Source organism: Carassius gibelio, chromosome A3, assembly GCF_023724105.1.
Source record: "Carassius gibelio isolate Cgi1373 ecotype wild population from Czech Republic chromosome A3, carGib1.2-hapl.c, whole genome shotgun sequence".
In the NCBI taxonomy this organism is placed as follows: domain Eukaryota; kingdom Metazoa; phylum Chordata; class Actinopteri; order Cypriniformes; family Cyprinidae; genus Carassius; species Carassius gibelio.
In genome coordinates, this window is record NC_068373.1 from 902,492 (window position 1) to 924,411 (window position 21,920).

Here is a 21,920-nt window from a genome sequence, read left to right on the forward strand (position 1 = left end):
AGCAGACGAGATCAGGCATAGCCAGGTTGTTACGGTCGCAAGCGAAGGATACTGCAAAGAGAGGACTATTTAAAGATCAGCCAATCAAATCGCCCATACATTATATAAGTAGGAATGAAAACCCAAAAGCTTACAGCACCTGGTATTCCGAGGCGGTCTCCCATCCAAGCACTAACCAGGCCAATACCTGCTAAGATTAAGAGATCGGGCATTGGCTCTTTTTTTAAGATTATTATATAATTAGTAATAAATTTCCAATAATATTAGAGCACCTGGTATTACCAGGGGGTCTCCCATCCAAACACTACACAGGTCCATGACTGCTAAGATTCAAAGAATGGGCATTGACTCTTTTTTTTTTCAAGATTATTATATAATTTGTGAAAAATTTACAAAAATCTTAAAGCAACTGGTATTACCAGGGGGTCTCCCATCCAATTACTAACCAGGCCCAAACCTGCTTAGCTTTCGAGCTCAGACATGATCTGGCATAGCCAGGGTGGTATGGCCATAAGCGAAGACTGCTGCAAAGAGAGAGCTATTTAAAGATCAGCCAATCTAATCGCCAGTACATTATATAAGTAGGAAAGAAAACCCTAAAGCTTAAAGCACCTGGTATTCCCAGACGGTCTCCCATCCAAGCACTAACCAGGCCAATACCTGCTAAGATTAAGAGATCGGGCATTGACTCTTTTTTTTTTTTTTTTTTTTTTTTTTTTTTTAAAGATTATTATATAATTAATAATAAATTTCCAATAATATTAGAGCACCTGGTTTTCCGAGGCGGTCTCCCATCCAAACACTAAACAGGTCCATAGCTGCTAAGATTCAAAGATTGGGCATTGACTCTTCTTGTTTCAAGATAATTATATAATTAGTACAAATTTCCAAAAATATTACAGCAAATGGTATTCCGAGGCGGTCTCCCATCCAAGCACTAAACAGGTCCATACCTCCTAAGATTCAAAGATTGGGCATTTACTCTTTTTTTTTTTTTTTTTTTGCAAGATTATTATGTAATTAGTAAAAATTGCCAAAAATATTACAGCAACTGGTATTTCCCGGCCGTCTTCCATCCAAGTACTAACCAGGCAAAACCTGCTATTATTCAGAGATCGGGCATTGACTTTTTTTTTTTTTTTTCAAGATTATTATATAATTTGTGAAAAATTTCCAAAAATCTTAAAGCAACTGGTATTACCACAGTGTCTCCCATCCAATTACTAACCAGGCCCATACCTGCTAAGATTCAGATATGGGGCATTGACTCCTTTCTTTTTTTCTTGCAAGATTATTATATAATTTGTGAAAAATTTCCAAAAATCTTAAAGCAACTGGTATTACCAGGGGGTCTCCCATCCAATTACTAACCAGGCCCATACCTGCTAAGATTCAGATATGGGGCATTGACTCCTTTCTTTTTTTCTTGCAAGATTATTATATAATTTGTGAAAAATTTCCAAAAATCTTAAAGCAACTGGTATTACCAGGGGGTCTCCCATCCAATTACTAACCAGGCCGAAACCTGCTTAGTTTCCGAGCTCAGACATGATCTGGCATAGCCAGGGTGGTATGGCCATAAGCGAAGACTGCTGCAAAGAGAGAGCTATTTAAAGATCAGTCAATCTAATCGCCGGTACATTATATAAGTAGGAAAGAAAACCCTAAAGCTTAAAGCACCTGGTATTCCCAGGCGGTCTCCCATCCAAGCACTAACCAGGCCAATACCTGCTAAGATTAAGAGATCGGGCATTGACTCTTTTTTTTTTTTTTTTTTTTTTTTAAGATTATTATATAATTAGTAATAAATTTCCAATAATATTAGAGCACCTGGTATTCCGAGGCGGTCTCCCATCCAGACACTAAACAGGTCCATGACTGCTAAGATTCAAAGAATGGGCATTGACTCTTTTTTTTTTCAAGATTATTATATAATTTGTGAAAAATTTACAAAAATCTTAAAGCAACTGGTATTACCAGGGGGTCTCCCATCCAATTACTAACCAGGCCCAAACCTGCTTAGCTTCCGAGCTCAGACATGATCTGGCATAGCCAGGGTGGTATGGCCATAAGCGAAGACTGCTGCAAAGAGAGAGCTATTTAAAGATCAGTCAATCTAATCGCCGGTACATTATACAGGACCAAACCTGCTTAGCTTCCGAGAGCAGACGAGATCAGGCATAGCCAGGTTGTTACGGTCGCAAGCGAAGGATACTGCAAAGAGAGGACTATTTAAAGATCAGCCAATCAAATCGCCCATACATTATATAAGTAGGAATGAAAACCCAAAAGCTTACAGCACCTGGTATTCCCAGGCGGTCTCCCATCCAAGCACTAACCAGGCCAATACCTGCTAAGATTAAGAGATCGGGCATTGGCTCTTTTTTTTTAAGATTATTATATAATTAGTAATAAATTTCCAATAATATTAGAGCACCTGGTATTACCAGGGGGTCTCCCATCCAAACACTACACAGGTCCATGACTGCTAAGATTCAAAGAATGGGCATTGACTCTTTTTTTTTTTCAAAATTATTATATAATTTGTGAAAAATTTACAAAAATCTTAAAGCAACTGGTATTACCAGGGGGTCTCCCATCCAATTACTAACCAGGCCCAAACCTGCTTAGCTTCCGAGCTCAGACATGATCTGGCATAGCCAGGGTGGTATGGCCATAAGCGAAGACTGCTGCAAAGAGAGAGCTATTTAAAGATCAGCCAATCTAATCGCCGGTACATTATACAGGACCAAACCTGCTTAGCTTCCGAGAGCAGACGAGATCAGGCATAGCCAGGTTGTTACGGTCGCAAGCGAAGGATACTGCAAAGAGAGGACTATTTAAAGATCAGCCAATCAAATCGCCCATACATTATATAAGTAGGAATGAAAACCCAAAAGCTTACAGCACCTGGTATTCCGAGGCGGTCTCCCATCCAAGCACTAACCAGGCCAATACCTGCTAAGATTAAGAGATCGGGCATTGGCTCTTTTTTTAAGATTATTATATAATTAGTAATAAATTTCCAATAATATTAGAGCACCTGGTATTACCAGGGGGTCTCCCATCCAAACACTACACAGGTCCATGACTGCTAAGATTCAAAGAATGGGCATTGACTCTTTTTTTTTTCAAGATTATTATATAATTTGTGAAAAATTTACAAAAATCTTAAAGCAACTGGTATTACCAGGGGGTCTCCCATCCAATTACTAACCAGGCCCAAACCTGCTTAGCTTCCGAGCTCAGACATGATCTGGCATAGCCAGGGTGGTATGGCCATAAGCGAAGACTGCTGCAAAGAGAGAGCTATTTAAAGATCAGCCAATCTAATCGCCGGTACATTATACAGGACCAAACCTGCTTAGCTTCCGAGAGCAGACGAGATCAGGCATAGCCAGGTTGTTACGGTCGCAAGCGAAGGATACTGCAAAGAGAGGACTATTTAAAGATCAGCCAATCAAATCGCCCATACATTATATAAGTAGGAATGAAAACCCAAAAGCTTACAGCACCTGGTATTCCCAGGCGGTCTCCCATCCAAGCACTAACCAGGCCAATACCTGCTAAGATTAAGAGATCGGGCATTGGCTCTTTTTTTTAAGATTATTATATAATAAGTAATAAATTTCCAATAATATTAGAGCACCTGGTATTACCAGGGGGTCTCCCATCCAAACACTACACAGGTCCATGACTGCTAAGATTCAAAGAATGGGCATTGACTCTTTTTTTTTTTCAAGATTATTATATAATTTGTGAAAAATTTACAAAAATCTTAAAGCAACTGGTATTACCAGGGGGTCTCCCATCCAATTACTAACCAGGCCCAAACCTGCTTAGCTTCCGAGCTCAGACATGATCTGGCATAGCCAGGGTGGTATGGCCATAAGCAAAGACTGCTGCAAAGAGAGAGCTATTTAAAGATCAGCCAATCTAATCGCCGGTACATTATACAGGACCAAACCTGCTTAGCTTCCGAGAGCAGACGAGATCAGGCATAGCCAGGTTGTTACGGTCGCAAGCGAAGGATACTGCAAAGAGAGGACTATTTAAAGATCAGCCAATCAAATCGCCCATACATTATATAAGTAGGAATGAAAACCCAAAAGCTTACAGCACCTGGTATTCCGAGGCGGTCTCCCATCCAAGCACTAACCAGGCCAATACCTGCTAAGATTAAGAGATCGGGCATTGGCTCTTTTTTTAAGATTATTATATAATTAGTAATAAATTTCCAATAATATTAGAGCACCTGGTATTACCAGGGGGTCTCCCATCCAAACACTACACAGGTCCATGACTGCTAAGATTCAAAGAATGGGCATTGACTCTTTTTTTTTTCAAGATTATTATATAATTTGTGAAAAATTTACAAAAATCTTAAAGCAACTGGTATTACCAGGGGGTCTCCCATCCAATTACTAACCAGGCCCAAACCTGCTTCACTTTCGAGCTCAGACATGATCTGGCATAGCCAGGGTGGTATGGCCATAAGCGAAGACTGCTGCAAAGAGAGAGCTATTTAAAGATCAGCCAATCTAATCGCCGGTACATTATATAAGTAGGAAAGAAAACCCTAAAGCTTAAAGCACCTGGTATTCCCAGGCGGTCTCCCATCCAAGTACTAAACAGGTCCATACCTCCTAAGATTCAAAGATTGGGCATTTACTCTTTTTTTTTTTTTTTTTTTGCAAGATTATTATGTAATTAGTAAAAATTGCCAAAAATATTACAGCACCTGGTATTTCCCGGCCGTCTTCCATCCAAGTACTAACCAGGCAAAACCTGCTATTATTCAGAGATCGGGCATTGACTTTTTTTTTTTTTTTTCAAGATTATTATATAATTTGTGAAAAATTTCCAAAAATCTTAAAGCAACTGGTATTACCACAGTGTCTCCCATCCAATTACTAACCAGGCCCATACCTGCTAAGATTCAGATATGGGGCATTGACTCCTTTCTTTTTTTCTTGCAAGATTATTATATAATTTGTGAAAAATTTCCAAAAATCTTAAAGCAACTGGTATTACCAGGGGGTCTCCCATCCAATTACGAACCAGGCCGAAACCTGCTTAGCTTCCGAGCTCAGACATGATCTGGCATAGCCAGGGTGGAATGGCCATAAGCGAAGACTGCTGCAGAGAGAGAGCTATTTAAAGATCAGCCAATCTAATCGCCGGTACATTATACAGGACCAAACCTGCTTAGCTTCCGAGAGCAGACGAGATCAGGCATAGCCAGGTTGTTACGGTCGCAAGCGAAGGATACTGCAAAGAGAGGACTATTTAAAGATCAGCCAATCAAATCGCCCATACATTATATAAGTAGGAATGAAAATCCAAAAGCTTACAGCACCTGGTATTCCGAGGCGGTCTCCCATCCAAGAACTAACCAGGCCAATACCTGCTAAGATTAAGAGATCGGGCATTGGCTCTTTTTTTTTTAAGATTATTATATAATTAGTAATAAATTTCCAATAATATTAGAGCACCTGGTATTACCAGGGGGTCTCCCATCCAAACATTACACAGGTCCATGACTGCTAAGATTCAAAGAATGGGCATTTACTCTTTTTTTTTTCAAGATTATTATATAATTTGTGAAAAATTTACAAAAATCTTAAAGCAACTGGTATTACCAGGGGGTCTCCCATCCAATTACTAACCAGGCCCAAACCTGCTTAGCTTCCGAGCTGAGACATGATCTGGCATAGCCAGGGTGGTATGGCCATAAGCGAAGACTGCTGCAAAGAGAGAGCTATTTAAAGATCAGCCAATCTAATCGCCGGTACATTATATAAGTAGGAAAGAAAACCCTAAAGCTTAAAGCACCTGGTATTCCCAGGCGGTCTCCCATCCAAGCACTAACCAGGCCAATACCTGCTAAGATTAAGAGATCGGGCATTGACTCTTTTTTTTTTAAGATTATTATATAATTAGTAATAAATTTCCAATAATATTAGAGCACCTGGTTTTCCGAGGCGGTCTCCCATCCAAGCACTAAACAGGTCCATACCTCCTAAGATTCAAAGATTGGGCATTTACTCTTTTTTTTTTTTTTTTTTTTGCAAGATTATTATGTAATTAGTAAAAATTGCCAAAAATATTACAGCAACTGGTATTTCCCGGCCGTCTATCATCCAAGTACTAACCAGGCAAAACCTGCTATTATTCAGAGATCGGGCATTGACTTTATTTTTTTTTTTCAAGATTATTATATAATTTGTGAAAAATTTCCAAAAATCTTAAAGCAACTGGTATTACCAGGGTGTCTCCCATCCAATTACTAACCAGGCCCATACCTGCTAAGATTCAGATATGGGGCATTGACTCCTTTCTTTTTTTCTTGCAAGATTATTATATAATTTGTGAAAAATTTCCAAAAATCTTAAAGCAACTGGTATTACCAGGGGGTCTCCCATCCAATTACTAACCAGGCCGAAACCTGCTTAGTTTCCGAGCTCAGACATGATCTGGCATAGCCAGGGTGGTATGGCCATAAGCGAAGACTGCTGCAAAGAGAGAGCTATTTAAAGATCAGTCAATCTAATCGCCGGTACATTATATAAGTAGGAAAGAAAACCCTAAAGCTTAAAGCACCTGGTATTCCCAGGCGGTCTCCCATCCAAGCACTAACCAGGCCAATACCTGCTAAGATTAAGAGATCGGGCATTGACTCTTTTTTTTTTTTTTTTAAGATTATTATATAATTAGTAATAAATTTCCAATAATATTAGAGCACCTGGTATTCCGAGGTGGTCTCCCATCCAGACACTAAACAGGTCCATGACTGCTAAGATTCAAAGAATGGGCATTGACTCTTTTTTTTTTTCAAGATTATTATATAATTTGTGAAAAATTTACAAAAATCTTAAAGCAACTGGTATTACCAGGGGGTCTCCCATCCAATTACTAACCAGGCCCAAACCTGCTTAGCTTCCGAGCTCAGACATGATCTGGCATAGCCAGGGTGGTATGGCCATAAGCGAAGACTGTTGCAAAGAGAGAGCTATTTAAAGATCAGCCAATCTAATCGCCGGTACATTATACAGGACCAAACCTGCTTAGCTTCCGAGAGCAGACGAGATCAGGCATAGCCAGGTTGTTACGGTCGCAAGCGAAGGATACTGCAAAGAGAGGACTATTTAAAGATCAGCCAATCAAATCGCCCATACATTATATAAGTAGGAATGAAAACCCAAAAGCTTACAGCACCTGGTATTCCGAGGCGGTCTCCCATCCAAGCACTAACCAGGCCAATACCTGCTAAGATTAAGAGATCGGGCATTGGCTCTTTTTTTAAGATTATTATATAATTAGTAATAAATTTCCAATAATATTAGAGCACCTGGTATTACCAGGGGGTCTCCCATCCAAACACTACACAGGTCCATGACTGCTAAGATTCAAAGAATGGGCATTGACTCTTTTTTTTTTTCAAGATTATTATATAATTTGTGAAAAATTTACAAAAATCTTAAAGCAACTGGTATTACCAGGGGGTCTCCCATCCAATTACTAACCAGGCCCAAACCTGCTTAGCTTTCGAGCTCAGACATGATCTGGCATAGCCAGGGTGGTATGGCCATAAGCGAAGACTGCTGCAAAGAGAGAGCTATTTAAAGATCAGCCAATCTAATCGCCGGTACATTATACAGGACCAAACCTGCTTAGCTTCCGAGAGCAGACGAGATCAGGCATAGCCAGCTTGTTACGGTCGCAAGCGAAGGATACTGCAAAGAGAGGACTATTTAAAGATCAGCCAATCAAATCGCCCATACATTATATAAGTAGGAATGAAAACCCAAAAGCTTACAGCACCTGGTATTCCCAGGCGGTCTCCCATCCAAGCACTAACCAGGCCAATACCTGCTAAGATTAAGAGATCAGGCATTGGCTCTTTTTTTTAAGATTATTATATAATAAGTAATAAATTTCCAATAATATTAGAGCACCTGGTATTACCAGGGGGTCTCCCATCCAAACACTACACAGGTCCATGACTGCTAAGATTCAAAGAATGGGCATTGACTCTTTTTTTTTTTCAAGATTATTATATAATTTGTGAAAAATTTACAAAAATCTTAAAGCAACTGGTATTACCAGGGGGTCTCCCATCCAATTACTAACCAGGCCCAAACCTGCTTAGCTTCCGAGCTCAGACATGATCTGGCATAGCCAGGGTGGTATGGCCATAAGCAAAGACTGCTGCAAAGAGAGAGCTATTTAAAGATCAGCCAATCTAATCGCCGGTACATTATACAGGACCAAACCTGCTTAGCTTCCGAGAGCAGACGAGATCAGGCATAGCCAGGTTGTTACGGTCGCAAGCGAAGGATACTGCAAAGAGAGGACTATTTAAAGATCAGCCAATCAAATCGCCCATACATTATATAAGTAGGAATGAAAACCCAAAAGCTTACAGCACCTGGTATTCCGAGGCGGTCTCCCATCCAAGCACTAAACATGCCAATACCTGCTAAGATTAAGAGATCGGGCATTGGCTCTTTTTTTAAGATTATTATATAATTAGTAATAAATTTCCAATAATATTAGAGCACCTGGTATTACCAGGGGGTCTCCCATCCAAACACTACACAGGTCCATGACTGCTAAGATTCAAAGAATGGGCATTGACTCTTTTTTTTTTCAAGATTATTATATAATTTGTGAAAAATTTACAAAAATCTTAAAGCAACTGGTAATACCAGGGGGTCTCCCATCCAATTACTAACCAGTCCCAAACCTGCTTAGCTTTCGAGCTCAGACATGATCTGGCATAGCCAGGGTGGTATGGCCATAAGCGAAGACTGTTGCAAAGAGAGAGCTATTTAAAGATCAGCCAATCTAATCGCCGGTACATTATATAAGTAGGAAAGAAAACCCTAAAGCTTAAAGCACCTGGTATTCCCAGGCGGTCTCCCATCCAAGTACTAAACAGGCCCATACCTCCTAAGATTCAAAGATTGGGCATTTACTCTTTTTTTTTTTTTTTTTTTGCAAGATTATTATGTAATTAGTAAAAATTGCCAAAAATATTACAGCAACTGGTATTTCCCGGCCGTCTTCCATCCAAGTACTAACCAGGCAAAACCTGCTATTATTCAGAGATCGGGCATTGACTTTTTTTTTTTTTTTTCAAGATTATTATATAATTTGTGAAAAATTTCCAAAAATCTTAAAGCAACTGGTATTACCGCAGTGTCTCCCATCCAATTACTAACCAGGCCCATACCTGCTAAGATTCAGATATGGGGCATTGACTCCTTTCTTTTTTTCTTGCAAGATTATTATATAATTTGTGAAAATTTCCAAAAATCTTAAAGCAACTGGTATTACCAGGGGGTCTCCCATCCAATTACTAACCAGGCCGAAACCTGCTTAGCTTCCGAGCTCAGACATGATCTGGCATAGCCAGGGTGGAATGGCCATAAGCGAAGACTGCTGCAGAGAGAGAGCTATTTAAAGATCAGCCAATCTAATCGCCGGTACATTATACAGGACCAAACCTGCTTAGCTTCCGAGCTCAGACATGATCTGGCATAGCGAGGGTGGTATGGCCATAAGCGAAGACTGCTGCAAAGAGAGAGCTATTTAAAGATCAGTCAATCTAATCGCCGGTACATTATATAAGTAGGAAAGAAAACCCTAAAGCTTAAAGCACCTGGTATTCCCAGGCGGTCTCCCATCCAAGCACTAACCAGGCCAATACCTGCTAAGATTAAGAGATCGGGCATTGACTCTTTTTTTTTTTTTTTTTTTTTTTTTTTTTTAAAGATTATTATATAATTAGTAATAAATTTCCAATAATATTAGAGCACCTGGTTTTCCGAGGCGGTCTCCCATCCAAACACTAAACAGGTCCATAGCTGCTAAGATTCAAAGATTGGGCATTGACTCTTTTTTTTTTTTTTTTTTTGCAAGATTATTATGTAATTAGTAAAAATTGCCAAAAATATTACAGCAACTGGTATTTCCCGGCCGTCTTCCATCCAAGTACTAACCAGGCAAAACCTGCTATTATTCAGAGATCGGGCATTGACTTTTTTTTTTTTTTTTTAAGATTATTATATAATTTGTGAAAAATTTCCAAAAATCTTAAAGCAACTGGTATTACTACAGTGTCTCCCATCCAATTACTAACCAGGCCCATACCTGCTAAGATTCAGATATGGGGCATTGACTCCTTTCTTTTTTTCTTGCAAGATTATTATATAATTTGTGAAAAATTTCCAAAAATCTTAAAGCAACTGGTATTACCAGGGGGTCTCCCATCCAATTACTAACCAGGCCCATACCTGCTAAGATTCAGATATGGGGCATTGACTCCTTTCTTTTTTTCTTGCAAGATTATTATATAATTTGTGAAAAATTTCCAAAAATCTTAAAGCAACTGGTATTACCAGGGGGTCTCCCATCCAATTACTAACCAGGCCGAAACCTGCTTAGTTTCCGAGCTCAGACATGATCTGGCATAGCCAGGGTGGTATGGCCATAAGCGAAGACTGCTGCAAAGAGAGAGCTATTTAAAGATCAGTCAATCTAATCGCCGGTACATTATATAAGTAGGAAAGAAAACCCTAAAGCTTAAAGCACCTGGTATTCCCAGGCGGTCTCCCATCCAAGCACTAACCAGGCCAATACCTGCTAAGATTAAGAGATCGGGCATTGACTCTTTTTTTTTTTTTTTTTTTTTTTTTAAGATTATTATATAATTAGTAATAAATTTCCAATAATATTAGAGCACCTGGTATTCCGAGGCGGTCTCCCATCCAGACACTAAACAGGTCCATGACTGCTAAGATTCAAAGAATGGGCATTGACTCTTTTTTTTTTTCAAGATTATTATATAATTTGTGAAAAATTTACAAAAATCTTAAAGCAACTGGTATTACCAGGGGGTCTCCCATCCAATTACTAACCAGGCCCAAACCTGCTTAGCTTCCGAGCTCAGACATGATCTGGCATAGCCAGGGTGGTATGGCCATAAGCGAAGACTGCTGCAAAGAGAGAGCTATTTAAAGATCAGCCAATCTAATCGCCGGTACATTATACAGGACCAAACCTGCTTAGCTTCCGAGAGCAGACGAGATCAGGCATAGCCAGGTTGTTACGGTCGCAAGCGAAGGATACTGCAAAGAGAGGACTATTTAAAGATCAGCCAATCAAATCGCCCATACATTATATAAGTAGGAATGAAAACCCAAAAGCTTACAGCACCTGGTATTCCCAGGCGGTCTCCCATCCAAGCACTAACCAGGCCAATACCTGCTAAGATTAAGAGATCGGGCATTGGCTCTTTTTTTTTAAGATTATTATATAATTAGTAATAAATTTCCAATAATATTAGAGCACCTGGTATTACCAGGGGGTCTCCCATCCAAACACTACACAGGTCCATGACTGCTAAGATTCAAAGAATGGGCATTGACTCTTTTTTTTTTTCAAAATTATTATATAATTTGTGAAAAATTTACAAAAATCTTAAAGCAACTGGTATTACCAGGGGGTCTCCCATCCAATTACTAACCAGGCCCAAACCTGCTTAGCTTCCGAGCTCAGACATGATCTGGCATAGCCAGGGTGGTATGGCCATAAGCGAAGACTGCTGCAAAGAGAGAGCTATTTAAAGATCAGCCAATCTAATCGCCGGTACATTATACAGGACCAAACCTGCTTAGCTTCCGAGAGCAGACGAGATCAGGCATAGCCAGGTTGTTACGGTCGCAAGCGAAGGATACTGCAAAGAGAGGACTATTTAAAGATCAGCCAATCAAATCGCCCATACATTATATAAGTAGGAATGAAAACCCAAAAGCTTACAGCACCTGGTATTCCGAGGCGGTCTCCCATCCAAGCACTAACCAGGCCAATACCTGCTAAGATTAAGAGATCGGGCATTGGCTCTTTTTTTAAGATTATTATATAATTAGTAATAAATTTCCAATAATATTAGAGCACCTGGTATTACCAGGGGGTCTCCCATCCTAACACTACACAGGTCCATGACTGCTAAGATTCAAAGAATGGGCATTGACTCTTTTTTTTTTCAAGATTATTATATAATTTGTGAAAAATTTACAAAAATCTTAAAGCAACTGGTATTACCAGGGGGTCTCCCATCCAATTACTAACCAGGCCCAAACCTGCTTAGCTTTCGAGCTCAGACATGATCTGGCATAGCCAGGGTGGTATGGCCATAAGCGAAGACTGCTGCAAAGAGAGAGCTATTTAAAGATCAGCCAATCTAATCGCCGGTACATTATACAGGACCAAACCTGCTTAGCTTCCGAGAGCAGACGAGATCAGGCATAGCCAGGTTGTTACGGTCGCAAGCGAAGGATACTGCAAAGAGAGGACTATTTAAAGATCAGCCAATCAAATCGCCCATACATTATATAAGTAGGAATGAAAACCCAAAAGCTTACAGCACCTGGTATTCCGAGGCGGTCTCCCATCCAAGCACTAACCAGGCCAATACCTGCTAAGATTAAGAGATCGGGCATTGGCTCTTTTTTTAAGATTATTATATAATTAGTAATAAATTTCCAATAATATTAGAGCACCTGGTATTACCAGGGGGTCTCCCATCCAAACACTACACAGGTCCATGACTGCTAAGATTCAAAGAATGGGCATTGACTCTTTTTTTTTTCAAGATTATTATATAATTTGTGAAAAATTTACAAAAATCTTAAAGCAACTGGTAATACCAGGGGGTCTCCCATCCAATTACTAACCAGGCCCAAACCTGCTTAGCTTTCGAGCTCAGACATGATCTGGCATAGCCAGGGTGGTATGGCCATAAGCGAAGACTGTTGCAAAGAGAGAGCTATTTAAAGATCAGCCAATCTAATCGCCGGTACATTATACAGGACCAAACCTGCTTAGCTTCCGAGAGCAGACGAGATCAGGCATAGCCAGGTTGTTACAGTCGCAAGCGAAGGATACTGCAAAGAGAGGACTATTTAAAGATCAGCCAATCAAATCGCCCATACATTATATAAGTAGGAATGAAAACCCAAAAGCTTACAGCACCTGGTATTCCCAGGCGGTCTCCCATCCAAGCACTAACCAGGCCAATACCTGCTAAGATTAAGAGATCGGGCATTGGCTCTTTTTTTTAAGATTATTATATAATAAGTAATAAATTTCCAATAATATTAGAGCACCTGGTATTACCAGGGGGTCTCCCATCCAAACACTACACAGGTCCATGACTGCTAAGATTCAAAGAATGGGCATTGACTCTTTTTTTTTTTCAAGATTATTATATAATTTGTGAAAAATTTACAAAAATCTTAAAGCAACTGGTATTACCAGGGGGTCTCCCATCCAATTACTAACCAGGCCCAAACCTGCTTAGCTTCCGAGCTCAGACATGATCTGGCATAGCCAGGGTGGTATGGCCATAAGCAAAGACTGCTGCAAAGAGAGAGCTATTTAAAGATCAGCCAATCTAATCGCCGGTACATTATACAGGACCAAACCTGCTTAGCTTCCGAGAGCAGACGAGATCAGGCATAGCCAGGTTGTTACGGTCGCAAGCGAAGGATACTGCAAAGAGAGGACTATTTAAAGATCAGCCAATCAAATCGCCCATACATTATATAAGTAGGAATGAAAACCCAAAAGCTTACAGCACCTGGTATTCCGAGGCGGTCTCCCATCCAAGCACTAACCAGGCCAATACCTGCTAAGATTAAGAGATCGGGCATTGGCTCTTTTTTTAAGATTATTATATAATTAGTAATAAATTTCCAATAATATTAGAGCACCTGGTATTACCAGGGGGTCTCCCATCCAAACACTACACAGGTCCATGACTGCTAAGATTCAAAGAATGGGCATTGACTCTTTTTTTTTTCAAGATTATTATATAATTTGTGAAAAATTTACAAAAATCTTAAAGCAACTGGTATTACCAGGGGGTCTCCCATCCAATTACTAACCAGGCCCAAACCTGCTTAGCTTTCGAGCTCAGACATGATCTGGCATAGCCAGGGTGGTATGGCCATAAGCGAAGACTGCTGCAAAGAGAGAGCTATTTAAAGATCAGCCAATCTAATCGCCGGTACATTATATAAGTAGGAAAGAAAACCCTAAAGCTTAAAGCACCTGGTATTCCCAGGCGGTCTCCCATCCAAGTACTAAACAGGTCCATACCTCCTAAGATTCAAAGATTGGGCATTTACTCTTTTTTTTTTTTTTTTTTGCAAGATTATTATGTAATTAGTAAAAATTGCCAAAAATATTACAGCAACTGGTATTTCCCGGCCGTCTTCCATCCAAGTACTAACCAGGCAAAACCTGCTATTATTCAGAGATCGGGCATTGACTTTTTTTTTTTTTTTTCAAGATTATTATATAATTTGTGAAAAATTTCCAAAAATCTTAAAGCAACTGGTATTACCACAGTGTCTCCCATCCAATTACTAACCAGGCCCATACCTGCTAAGATTCAGATATGGGGCATTGACTCCTTTCTTTTTTTCTTGCAAGATTATTATATAATTTGTGAAAAATTTCCAAAAATCTTAAAGCAACTGGTATTACCAGGGGGTCTCCCATCCAATTACGAACCAGGCCGAAACCTGCTTAGCTTCCGAGCTCAGACATGATCTGGCATAGCCAGGGTGGAATGGCCATAAGCGAAGACTGCTGCAGAGAGAGAGCTATTTAAAGATCAGCCAATCTAATCGCCGGTACATTATACAGGACCAAACCTGCTTAGCTTCCGAGAGCAGACGAGATCAGGCATAGCCAGGTTGTTACAGTCGCAAGCGAAGGATACTGCAAAGAGAGGACTATTTAAAGATCAGCCAATCAAATCGCCCATACATTATATAAGTAGGAATGAAAATCCAAAAGCTTACAGCACCTGGTATTCCGAGGCGGTCTCCCATTCAAGCACTAACCAGGCCAATACCTGCTAAGATTAAGAGATCGGGCATTGGCTCTTTTTTTTTAAGATTATTATATAATTAGTAATAAATTTCCAATAATATTAGAGCACCTGGTATTACCAGGGGGTCTCCCATCCAAACACTACACAGGTCCATGACTGCTAAGATTCAAAGAATGGGCATTGACTCTTTTTTTTTTCAAGATTATTATATAATTTGTGAAAAATTTACAAAAATCTTAAAGCAACTGGTATTACCAGGGGGTCTCCCATCCAATTACTAACCAGGCCCAAACCTGCTTAGCTTCCGAGCTGAGACATGATCTGGCATAGCCAGGGTGGTATGGCCATAAGCGAAGACTGCTGCAAAGAGAGAGCTATTTAAAGATCAGCCAATCTAATCGCCGGTACATTATATAAGTAGGAAAGAAAACCCTAAAGCTTAAAGCACCTGGTATTCCCAGGCGGTCTCCCATCCAAGCACTAACCAGGCCAATACCTGCTAAGATTAAGAGATCGGGCATTGACTCTTTTTTTTTTAAGATTATTATATAATTAGTAATAAATTTCCAATAATATTAGAGCACCTGGTTTTCCGAGGCGGTCTCCCATCCAAGCACTAAACAGGTCCATACCTCCTAAGATTCAAAGATTGGGCATTTACTCTTTTTTTTTTTTTTTTTTTTTTGCAAGATTATTATGTAATTAGTAAAAATTGCCAAAAATATTACAGCAACTGGTATTTCCCGGCCGTCTATCATCCAAGTACTAACCAGGCAAAACCTGCTATTATTCAGAGATCGGGCATTGACTTTATTTTTTTTTTTCAAGATTATTATATAATTTGTGAAAAATTTCCAAAAATCTTAAAGCAACTGGTATTACCAGGGTGTCTCCCATCCAATTACTAACCAGGCCCATACCTGCTAAGATTCAGATATGGGGCATTGACTCCTTTCTTTTTTTCTTGCAAGATTATTATATAATTTGTGAAAAATTTCCAAAAATCTTAAAGCAACTGGTATTACCAGGGGGTCTCCCATCCAATTACTAACCAGGCCGAAACCTGCTTAGTTTCCGAGCTCAGACATGATCTGGCATAGCCAGGGTGGTATGGCCATAAGCGAAGACTGCTGCAAAGAGAGAGCTATTTAAAGATCAGTCAATCTAATCGCCGGTACATTATATAAGTAGGAAAGAAAACCCTAAAGCTTAAAGCACCTGGTATTCCCAGGCGGTCTCCCATCCAAGCACTAACCAGGCCAATACCTGCTAAGATTAAGAGATCGGGCATTGACTCTTTTTTTTTTTTTTTTAAGATTATTATATAATTAGTAATAAATTTCCAATAATATTAGAGCACCTGGTATTCCGAGGTGGTCTCCCATCCAGACACTAAACAGGTCCATGACTGCTAAGATTCAAAGAATGGGCATTGACTCTTTTTTTTTTTCAAGATTATTATATAATTTGTGAAAAATTTACAAAAATCTTAAAGCAACTGGTATTACCAGGGGGTCTCCCATCCAATTACTAACCAGGCCCAAACCTGCTTAGCTTCCGAGCTCAGACATGATCTGGCATAGCCAGGGTGGTATGGCCATAAGCGAAGACTGCTGCAAAGAGAGAGCTATTTAAAGATCAGCCAATCTAATCGCCGGTACATTATACAGGACCAAACCTGCTTAGCTTCCGAGAGCAGACGAGATCAGGCATAGCCAGGTTGTTACGGTCGCAAGCGAAGGATACTGCAAAGAGAGGACTATTTAAAGATCAGCCAATCAAATCGCCCATACATTATATAAGTAGGAATGAAAACCCAAAAGCTTACAGCACCTGGTATTCCGAGGCGGTCTCCCATCCAAGCACTAACCAGGCCAATACCTGCTAAGATTAAGAGATCGGGCATTGGCTCTTTTTTTAAGATTATTATATAATTAGTAATAAATTTCCAATAATATTAGAGCACCTGGTATTACCAGGGGGTCTCCCATCCAAACACTACACAGGTCCATGACTGCTAAGATTCAAAGAATGGGCATTGACTCTTTTTTTTTTCAAGATTATTATATAATTTGTGAAAAATTTACAAAAATCTTAAAGCAACTGGTATTACCAGGGGGTCTCCCATCCAATTACTAACCAGGCCCAAACCTGCTTAGCTTTCGAGCTCAGACATGATCTGGCATAGCCAGGGTGGTATGGCCATAAGCGAAGACTGCTGCAAAGAGAGAGCTATTTAAAGATCAGCCAATCTAATCGCCGGTACATTATACAGGACCAAACCTGCTTAGCTTCCGAGAGCAGACGAGATCAGGCATAGCCAGGTTGTTACGGTCGCAAGCGAAGGATACTGCAAAGAGAGGACTATTTAAAGATCAGCCAATCAAATCGCCCATACATTATATAAGTAGGAATGAAAACCCAAAAGCTTACAGCACCTGGTATTCCCAGGCGGTCTCCCATCCAAGCACTAACCAGGCCAATACCTGCTAAGATTAAGAGATCAGGCATTGGCTCTTTTTTTTAAGATTATTATATAATAAGTAATAAATTTCCAATAATATTAGAGCACCTGGTATTACCAGGGGGTCTCCCATCCAAACACTACACAGGTCCATGACTGCTAAGATTCAAAGAATGGGCATTGACTCTTTTTTTTTTTCAAGATTATTATATAATTTGTGAAAAATTTACAAAAATCTTAAAGCAACTGGTATTACCAGGGGGTCTCCCATCCAATTACTAACCAGGCCCAAACCTGCTTAGCTTCCGAGCTCAGACATGATCTGGCATAGCCAGGGTGGTATGGCCATAAGCAAAGACTGCTGCAAAGAGAGAGCTATTTAAAGATCAGCCAATCTAATCGCCGGTACATTATACAGGACCAAACCTGCTTAGCTTCCGAGAGCAGACGAGATCAGGCATAGCCAGGTTGTTACGGTCGCAAGCGAAGGATACTGCAAAGAGAGGACTATTTAAAGATCAGCCAATCAAATCGCCCATACATTATATAAGTAGGAATGAAAACCCAAAAGCTTACAGCACCTGGTATTCCGAGGCGGTCTCCCATCCAAGCACTAACCAGGCCAATACCTGCTAAGATTAAGAGATCGGGCATTGGCTCTTTTTTTAAGATTATTATATAATTAGTAATAAATTTCCAATAATATTAGAGCACCTGGTATTACCAGGGGGTCTCCCATCCAAACACTACACAGGTCCATGACTGCTAAGATTCAAAGAATGGGCATTGACTCTTTTTTTTTTCAAGATTATTATATAATTTGTGAAAAATTTACAAAAATCTTAAAGCAACTGGTAATACCAGGGGGTCTCCCATCCAATTACTAACCAGTCCCAAACCTGCTTAGCTTTCGAGCTCAGACATGATCTGGCATAGCCAGGGTGGTATGGCCATAAGCGAAGACTGTTGCAAAGAGAGAGCTATTTAAAGATCAGCCAATCTAATCGCCGGTACATTATATAAGTAGGAAAGAAAACCCTAAAGCTTAAAGCACCTGGTATTCCCAGGCGGTCTCCCATCCAAGTACTAAACAGGCCCATACCTCCTAAGATTCAAAGATTGGGCATTTACTCTTTTTTTTTTTTTTTTTTTGCAAGATTATTATGTAATTAGTAAAAATTGCCAAAAATATTACAGCAACTGGTATTTCCCGGCCGTCTTCCATCCAAGTACTAACCAGGCAAAACCTGCTATTATTCAGAGATCGGGCATTGACTTTTTTTTTTTTTTTTCAAGATTATTATATAATTTGTGAAAAATTTCCAAAAATCTTAAAGCAACTGGTATTACCGCAGTGTCTCCCATCCAATTACTAACCAGGCCCATACCTGCTAAGATTCAGATATGGGGCATTGACTCCTTTCTTTTTTTCTTGCAAGATTATTATATAATTTGTGAAAAATTTCCAAAAATCTTAAAGCAACTGGTATTACCAGGGGGTCTCCCATCCAATTACTAACCAGGCCGAAACCTGCTTAGCTTCCGAGCTCAGACATGATCTGGCATAGCCAGGGTGGAATGGCCATAAGCGAAGACTGCTGCAGAGAGAGAGCTATTTAAAGATCAGCCAATCTAATCGCCGGTACATTATACAGGACCAAACCTGCTTAGCTTCCGAGCTCAGACATGATCTGGCATAGCGAGGGTGGTATGGCCATAAGCGAAGACTGCTGCAAAGAGAGAGCTATTTAAAGATCAGTCAATCTAATCGCCGGTACATTATATAAGTAGGAAAGAAAACCCTAAAGCTTAAAGCACCTGGTATTCCCAGGCGGTCTCCCATCCAAGCACTAACCAGGCCAATACCTGCTAAGATTAAGAGATCGGGCATTGACTCTTTTTTTTTTTTTTTTTTTTTTTTTTTTTTAAAGATTATTATATAATTAGTAATAAATTTCCAATAATATTAGAGCACCTGGTTTTCCGAGGCGGTCTCCCATCCAAACACTAAACAGGTCCATAGCTGCTAAGATTCAAAGATTGGGCATTGACTCTTTTTTTTTTTTTTTTTTTGCAAGATTATTATGTAATTAGTAAAAATTGCCAAAAATATTACAGCAACTGGTATTTCCCGGCCGTCTTCCATCCAAGTACTAACCAGGCAAAACCTGCTATTATTCAGAGATCGGGCATTGACTTTTTTTTTTTTTTTTTAAGATTATTATATAATTTGTGAAAAATTTCCAAAAATCTTAAAGCAACTGGTATTACTACAGTGTCTCCCATCCAATTACTAACCAGGCCCATACCTGCTAAGATTCAGATATGGGGCATTGACTCCTTTCTTTTTTTCTTGCAAGATTATTATATAATTTGTGAAAAATTTCCAAAAATCTTAAAGCAACTGGTATTACCAGGGGGTCTCCCATCCAATTACTAACCAGGCCCATACCTGCTAAGATTCAGATATGGGGCATTGACTCCTTTCTTTTTTTCTTGCAAGATTATTATATAATTTGTGAAAAATTTCCAAAAATCTTAAAGCAACTGGTATTACCAGGGGGTCTCCCATCCAATTACTAACCAGGCCGAAACCTGCTTAGTTTCCGAGCTCAGACATGATCTGGCATAGCCAGGGTGGTATGGCCATAAGCGAAGACTGCTGCAAAGAGAGAGCTATTTAAAGATCAGTCAATCTAATCGCCGGTACATTATATAAGTAGGAAAGAAAACCCTAAAGCTTAAAGCACCTGGTATTCCCAGGCGGTCTCCCATCCAAGCACTAACCAGGCCAATACCTGCTAAGATTAAGAGATCGGGCATTGACTCTTTTTTTTTTTTTTTTTTTTTTTTAAGATTATTATATAATTAGTAATAAATTTCCAATAATATTAGAGCACCTGGTATTCCGAGGCGGTCTCCCATCCAGACACTAAACAGGTCCATGACTGCTAAGATTCAAAGAATGGGCATTGACTCTTTTTTTTTTTCAAGATTATTATATAATTTGTGAAAAATTTACAAAAATCTTAAAGCAACTGGTATTACCAGGGGGTCTCCCATCCAATTACTAACCAGGCCCAAACCTGCTTAGCTTCCGAGCTCAGACATGATCTGGCATAGCCAGGGTGGTATGGCCATAAGCGAAGACTGCTGCAAAGAGAGAGCTATTTAAAGATCAGCCAATCTAATCGCCGGTACATTATACAGGACCAAACCTGCTTAGCTTCCGAGAGCAGACGAGATCAGGCATAGCCAGGTTGTTACGGTCGCAAGCGAAGGATACTGCAAAGAGAGGACTATTTAAAGATCAGCCAATCAAATCGCCCATACATTATATAAGTAGGAATGAAAACCCAAAAGCTTACAGCACCTGGTATTCCCAGGCGGTCTCCCATCCAAGCACTAACCAGGCCAATACCTGCTAAGATTAAGAGATCGGGCATTGGCTCTTTTTTTTTAAGATTATTATATAATTAGTAATAAATTTCCAATAATATTAGAGCACCTGGTATTACCAGGGGGTCTCCCATCCAAACACTACACAGGTCCATGACTGCTAAGATTCAAAGAATGGGCATTGACTCTTTTTTTTTTTCAAAATTATTATATAATTTGTGAAAAATTTACAAAAATCTTAAAGCAACTGGTATTACCAGGGGGTCTCCCATCCAATTACTAACCAGGCCCAAACCTGCTTAGCTTCCGAGCTCAGACATGATCTGGCATAGCCAGGGTGGTATGGCCATAAGCGAAGACTGCTGCAAAGAGAGAGCTATTTAAAGATCAGCCAATCTAATCGCCGGTACATTATACAGGACCAAACCTGCTTAGCTTCCGAGAGCAGACGAGATCAGGCATAGCCAGGTTGTTACGGTCGCAAGCGAAGGATACTGCAAAGAGAGGACTATTTAAAGATCAGCCAATCAAATCGCCCATACATTATATAAGTAGGAATGAAAACCCAAAAGCTTACAGCACCTGGTATTCCGAGGCGGTCTCCCATCCAAGCACTAACCAGGCCAATACCTGCTAAGATTAAGAGATCGGGCATTGGCTCTTTTTTTAAGATTATTATATAATTAGTAATAAATTTCCAATAATATTAGAGCACCTGGTATTACCAGGGGGTCTCCCATCCTAACACTACACAGGTCCATGACTGCTAAGATTCAAAGAATGGGCATTGACTCTTTTTTTTTTCAAGATTATTATATAATTTGTGAAAAATTTACAAAAATCTTAAAGCAACTGGTATTACCAGGGGGTCTCCCATCCAATTACTAACCAGGCCCAAACCTGCTTAGCTTTCGAGCTCAGACATGATCTGGCATAGCCAGGGTGGTATGGCCATAAGCGAAGACTGCTGCAAAGAGAGAGCTATTTAAAGATCAGCCAATCTAATCGCCGGTACATTATACAGGACCAAACCTGCTTAGCTTCCGAGAGCAGACGAGATCAGGCATAGCCAGGTTGTTACGGTCGCAAGCGAAGGATACTGCAAAGAGAGGACTATTTAAAGATCAGCCAATCAAATCGCCCATA

General features: G+C 39.8%; 27 pseudogenes; all 27 read right to left on the minus strand.

Annotated features, from left to right (window-relative positions):
* Nucleotides 1–397: 397 nt before the first annotated feature.
* On the minus strand, nucleotides 398–516 carry LOC127961934 (uncharacterized; annotated as a pseudogene).
* Nucleotides 517–1,465: 949 nt separating this feature from the next.
* Nucleotides 1,466–1,584, minus strand: LOC127963470 (uncharacterized; annotated as a pseudogene).
* A 371-nt stretch (nucleotides 1,585–1,955) lies between these two features.
* On the minus strand, nucleotides 1,956–2,074 carry LOC127965579 (uncharacterized; annotated as a pseudogene).
* A 489-nt stretch (nucleotides 2,075–2,563) lies between these two features.
* LOC127965585 (uncharacterized) lies at nucleotides 2,564–2,682 on the minus strand (annotated as a pseudogene).
* Nucleotides 2,683–3,168: 486 nt separating this feature from the next.
* On the minus strand, nucleotides 3,169–3,287 carry LOC127965589 (uncharacterized; annotated as a pseudogene).
* A 488-nt stretch (nucleotides 3,288–3,775) lies between these two features.
* LOC127965592 (uncharacterized) lies at nucleotides 3,776–3,894 on the minus strand (annotated as a pseudogene).
* A 486-nt stretch (nucleotides 3,895–4,380) lies between these two features.
* Nucleotides 4,381–4,499, minus strand: LOC127962562 (uncharacterized; annotated as a pseudogene).
* A 1,889-nt stretch (nucleotides 4,500–6,388) lies between these two features.
* Nucleotides 6,389–6,507, minus strand: LOC127963474 (uncharacterized; annotated as a pseudogene).
* A 364-nt stretch (nucleotides 6,508–6,871) lies between these two features.
* LOC127965598 (uncharacterized) lies at nucleotides 6,872–6,990 on the minus strand (annotated as a pseudogene).
* A 487-nt stretch (nucleotides 6,991–7,477) lies between these two features.
* Nucleotides 7,478–7,596, minus strand: LOC127961941 (uncharacterized; annotated as a pseudogene).
* Nucleotides 7,597–8,084: 488 nt separating this feature from the next.
* LOC127965602 (uncharacterized) lies at nucleotides 8,085–8,203 on the minus strand (annotated as a pseudogene).
* A 486-nt stretch (nucleotides 8,204–8,689) lies between these two features.
* Nucleotides 8,690–8,808, minus strand: LOC127963163 (uncharacterized; annotated as a pseudogene).
* Nucleotides 8,809–10,384: 1,576 nt separating this feature from the next.
* LOC127963482 (uncharacterized) lies at nucleotides 10,385–10,503 on the minus strand (annotated as a pseudogene).
* A 373-nt stretch (nucleotides 10,504–10,876) lies between these two features.
* Nucleotides 10,877–10,995, minus strand: LOC127965605 (uncharacterized; annotated as a pseudogene).
* Nucleotides 10,996–11,484: 489 nt separating this feature from the next.
* Nucleotides 11,485–11,603, minus strand: LOC127965611 (uncharacterized; annotated as a pseudogene).
* Nucleotides 11,604–12,089: 486 nt separating this feature from the next.
* Nucleotides 12,090–12,208, minus strand: LOC127961954 (uncharacterized; annotated as a pseudogene).
* A 1,093-nt stretch (nucleotides 12,209–13,301) lies between these two features.
* Nucleotides 13,302–13,420, minus strand: LOC127965620 (uncharacterized; annotated as a pseudogene).
* A 486-nt stretch (nucleotides 13,421–13,906) lies between these two features.
* Nucleotides 13,907–14,025, minus strand: LOC127961959 (uncharacterized; annotated as a pseudogene).
* A 1,889-nt stretch (nucleotides 14,026–15,914) lies between these two features.
* On the minus strand, nucleotides 15,915–16,033 carry LOC127963488 (uncharacterized; annotated as a pseudogene).
* Nucleotides 16,034–16,397: 364 nt separating this feature from the next.
* LOC127965631 (uncharacterized) lies at nucleotides 16,398–16,516 on the minus strand (annotated as a pseudogene).
* A 486-nt stretch (nucleotides 16,517–17,002) lies between these two features.
* LOC127961965 (uncharacterized) lies at nucleotides 17,003–17,121 on the minus strand (annotated as a pseudogene).
* Nucleotides 17,122–17,609: 488 nt separating this feature from the next.
* LOC127965642 (uncharacterized) lies at nucleotides 17,610–17,728 on the minus strand (annotated as a pseudogene).
* Nucleotides 17,729–18,214: 486 nt separating this feature from the next.
* LOC127963169 (uncharacterized) lies at nucleotides 18,215–18,333 on the minus strand (annotated as a pseudogene).
* A 1,577-nt stretch (nucleotides 18,334–19,910) lies between these two features.
* Nucleotides 19,911–20,029, minus strand: LOC127963490 (uncharacterized; annotated as a pseudogene).
* A 372-nt stretch (nucleotides 20,030–20,401) lies between these two features.
* Nucleotides 20,402–20,520, minus strand: LOC127965664 (uncharacterized; annotated as a pseudogene).
* Nucleotides 20,521–21,009: 489 nt separating this feature from the next.
* On the minus strand, nucleotides 21,010–21,128 carry LOC127965675 (uncharacterized; annotated as a pseudogene).
* A 486-nt stretch (nucleotides 21,129–21,614) lies between these two features.
* LOC127961968 (uncharacterized) lies at nucleotides 21,615–21,733 on the minus strand (annotated as a pseudogene).
* Nucleotides 21,734–21,920: the final 187 nt, after the last annotated feature.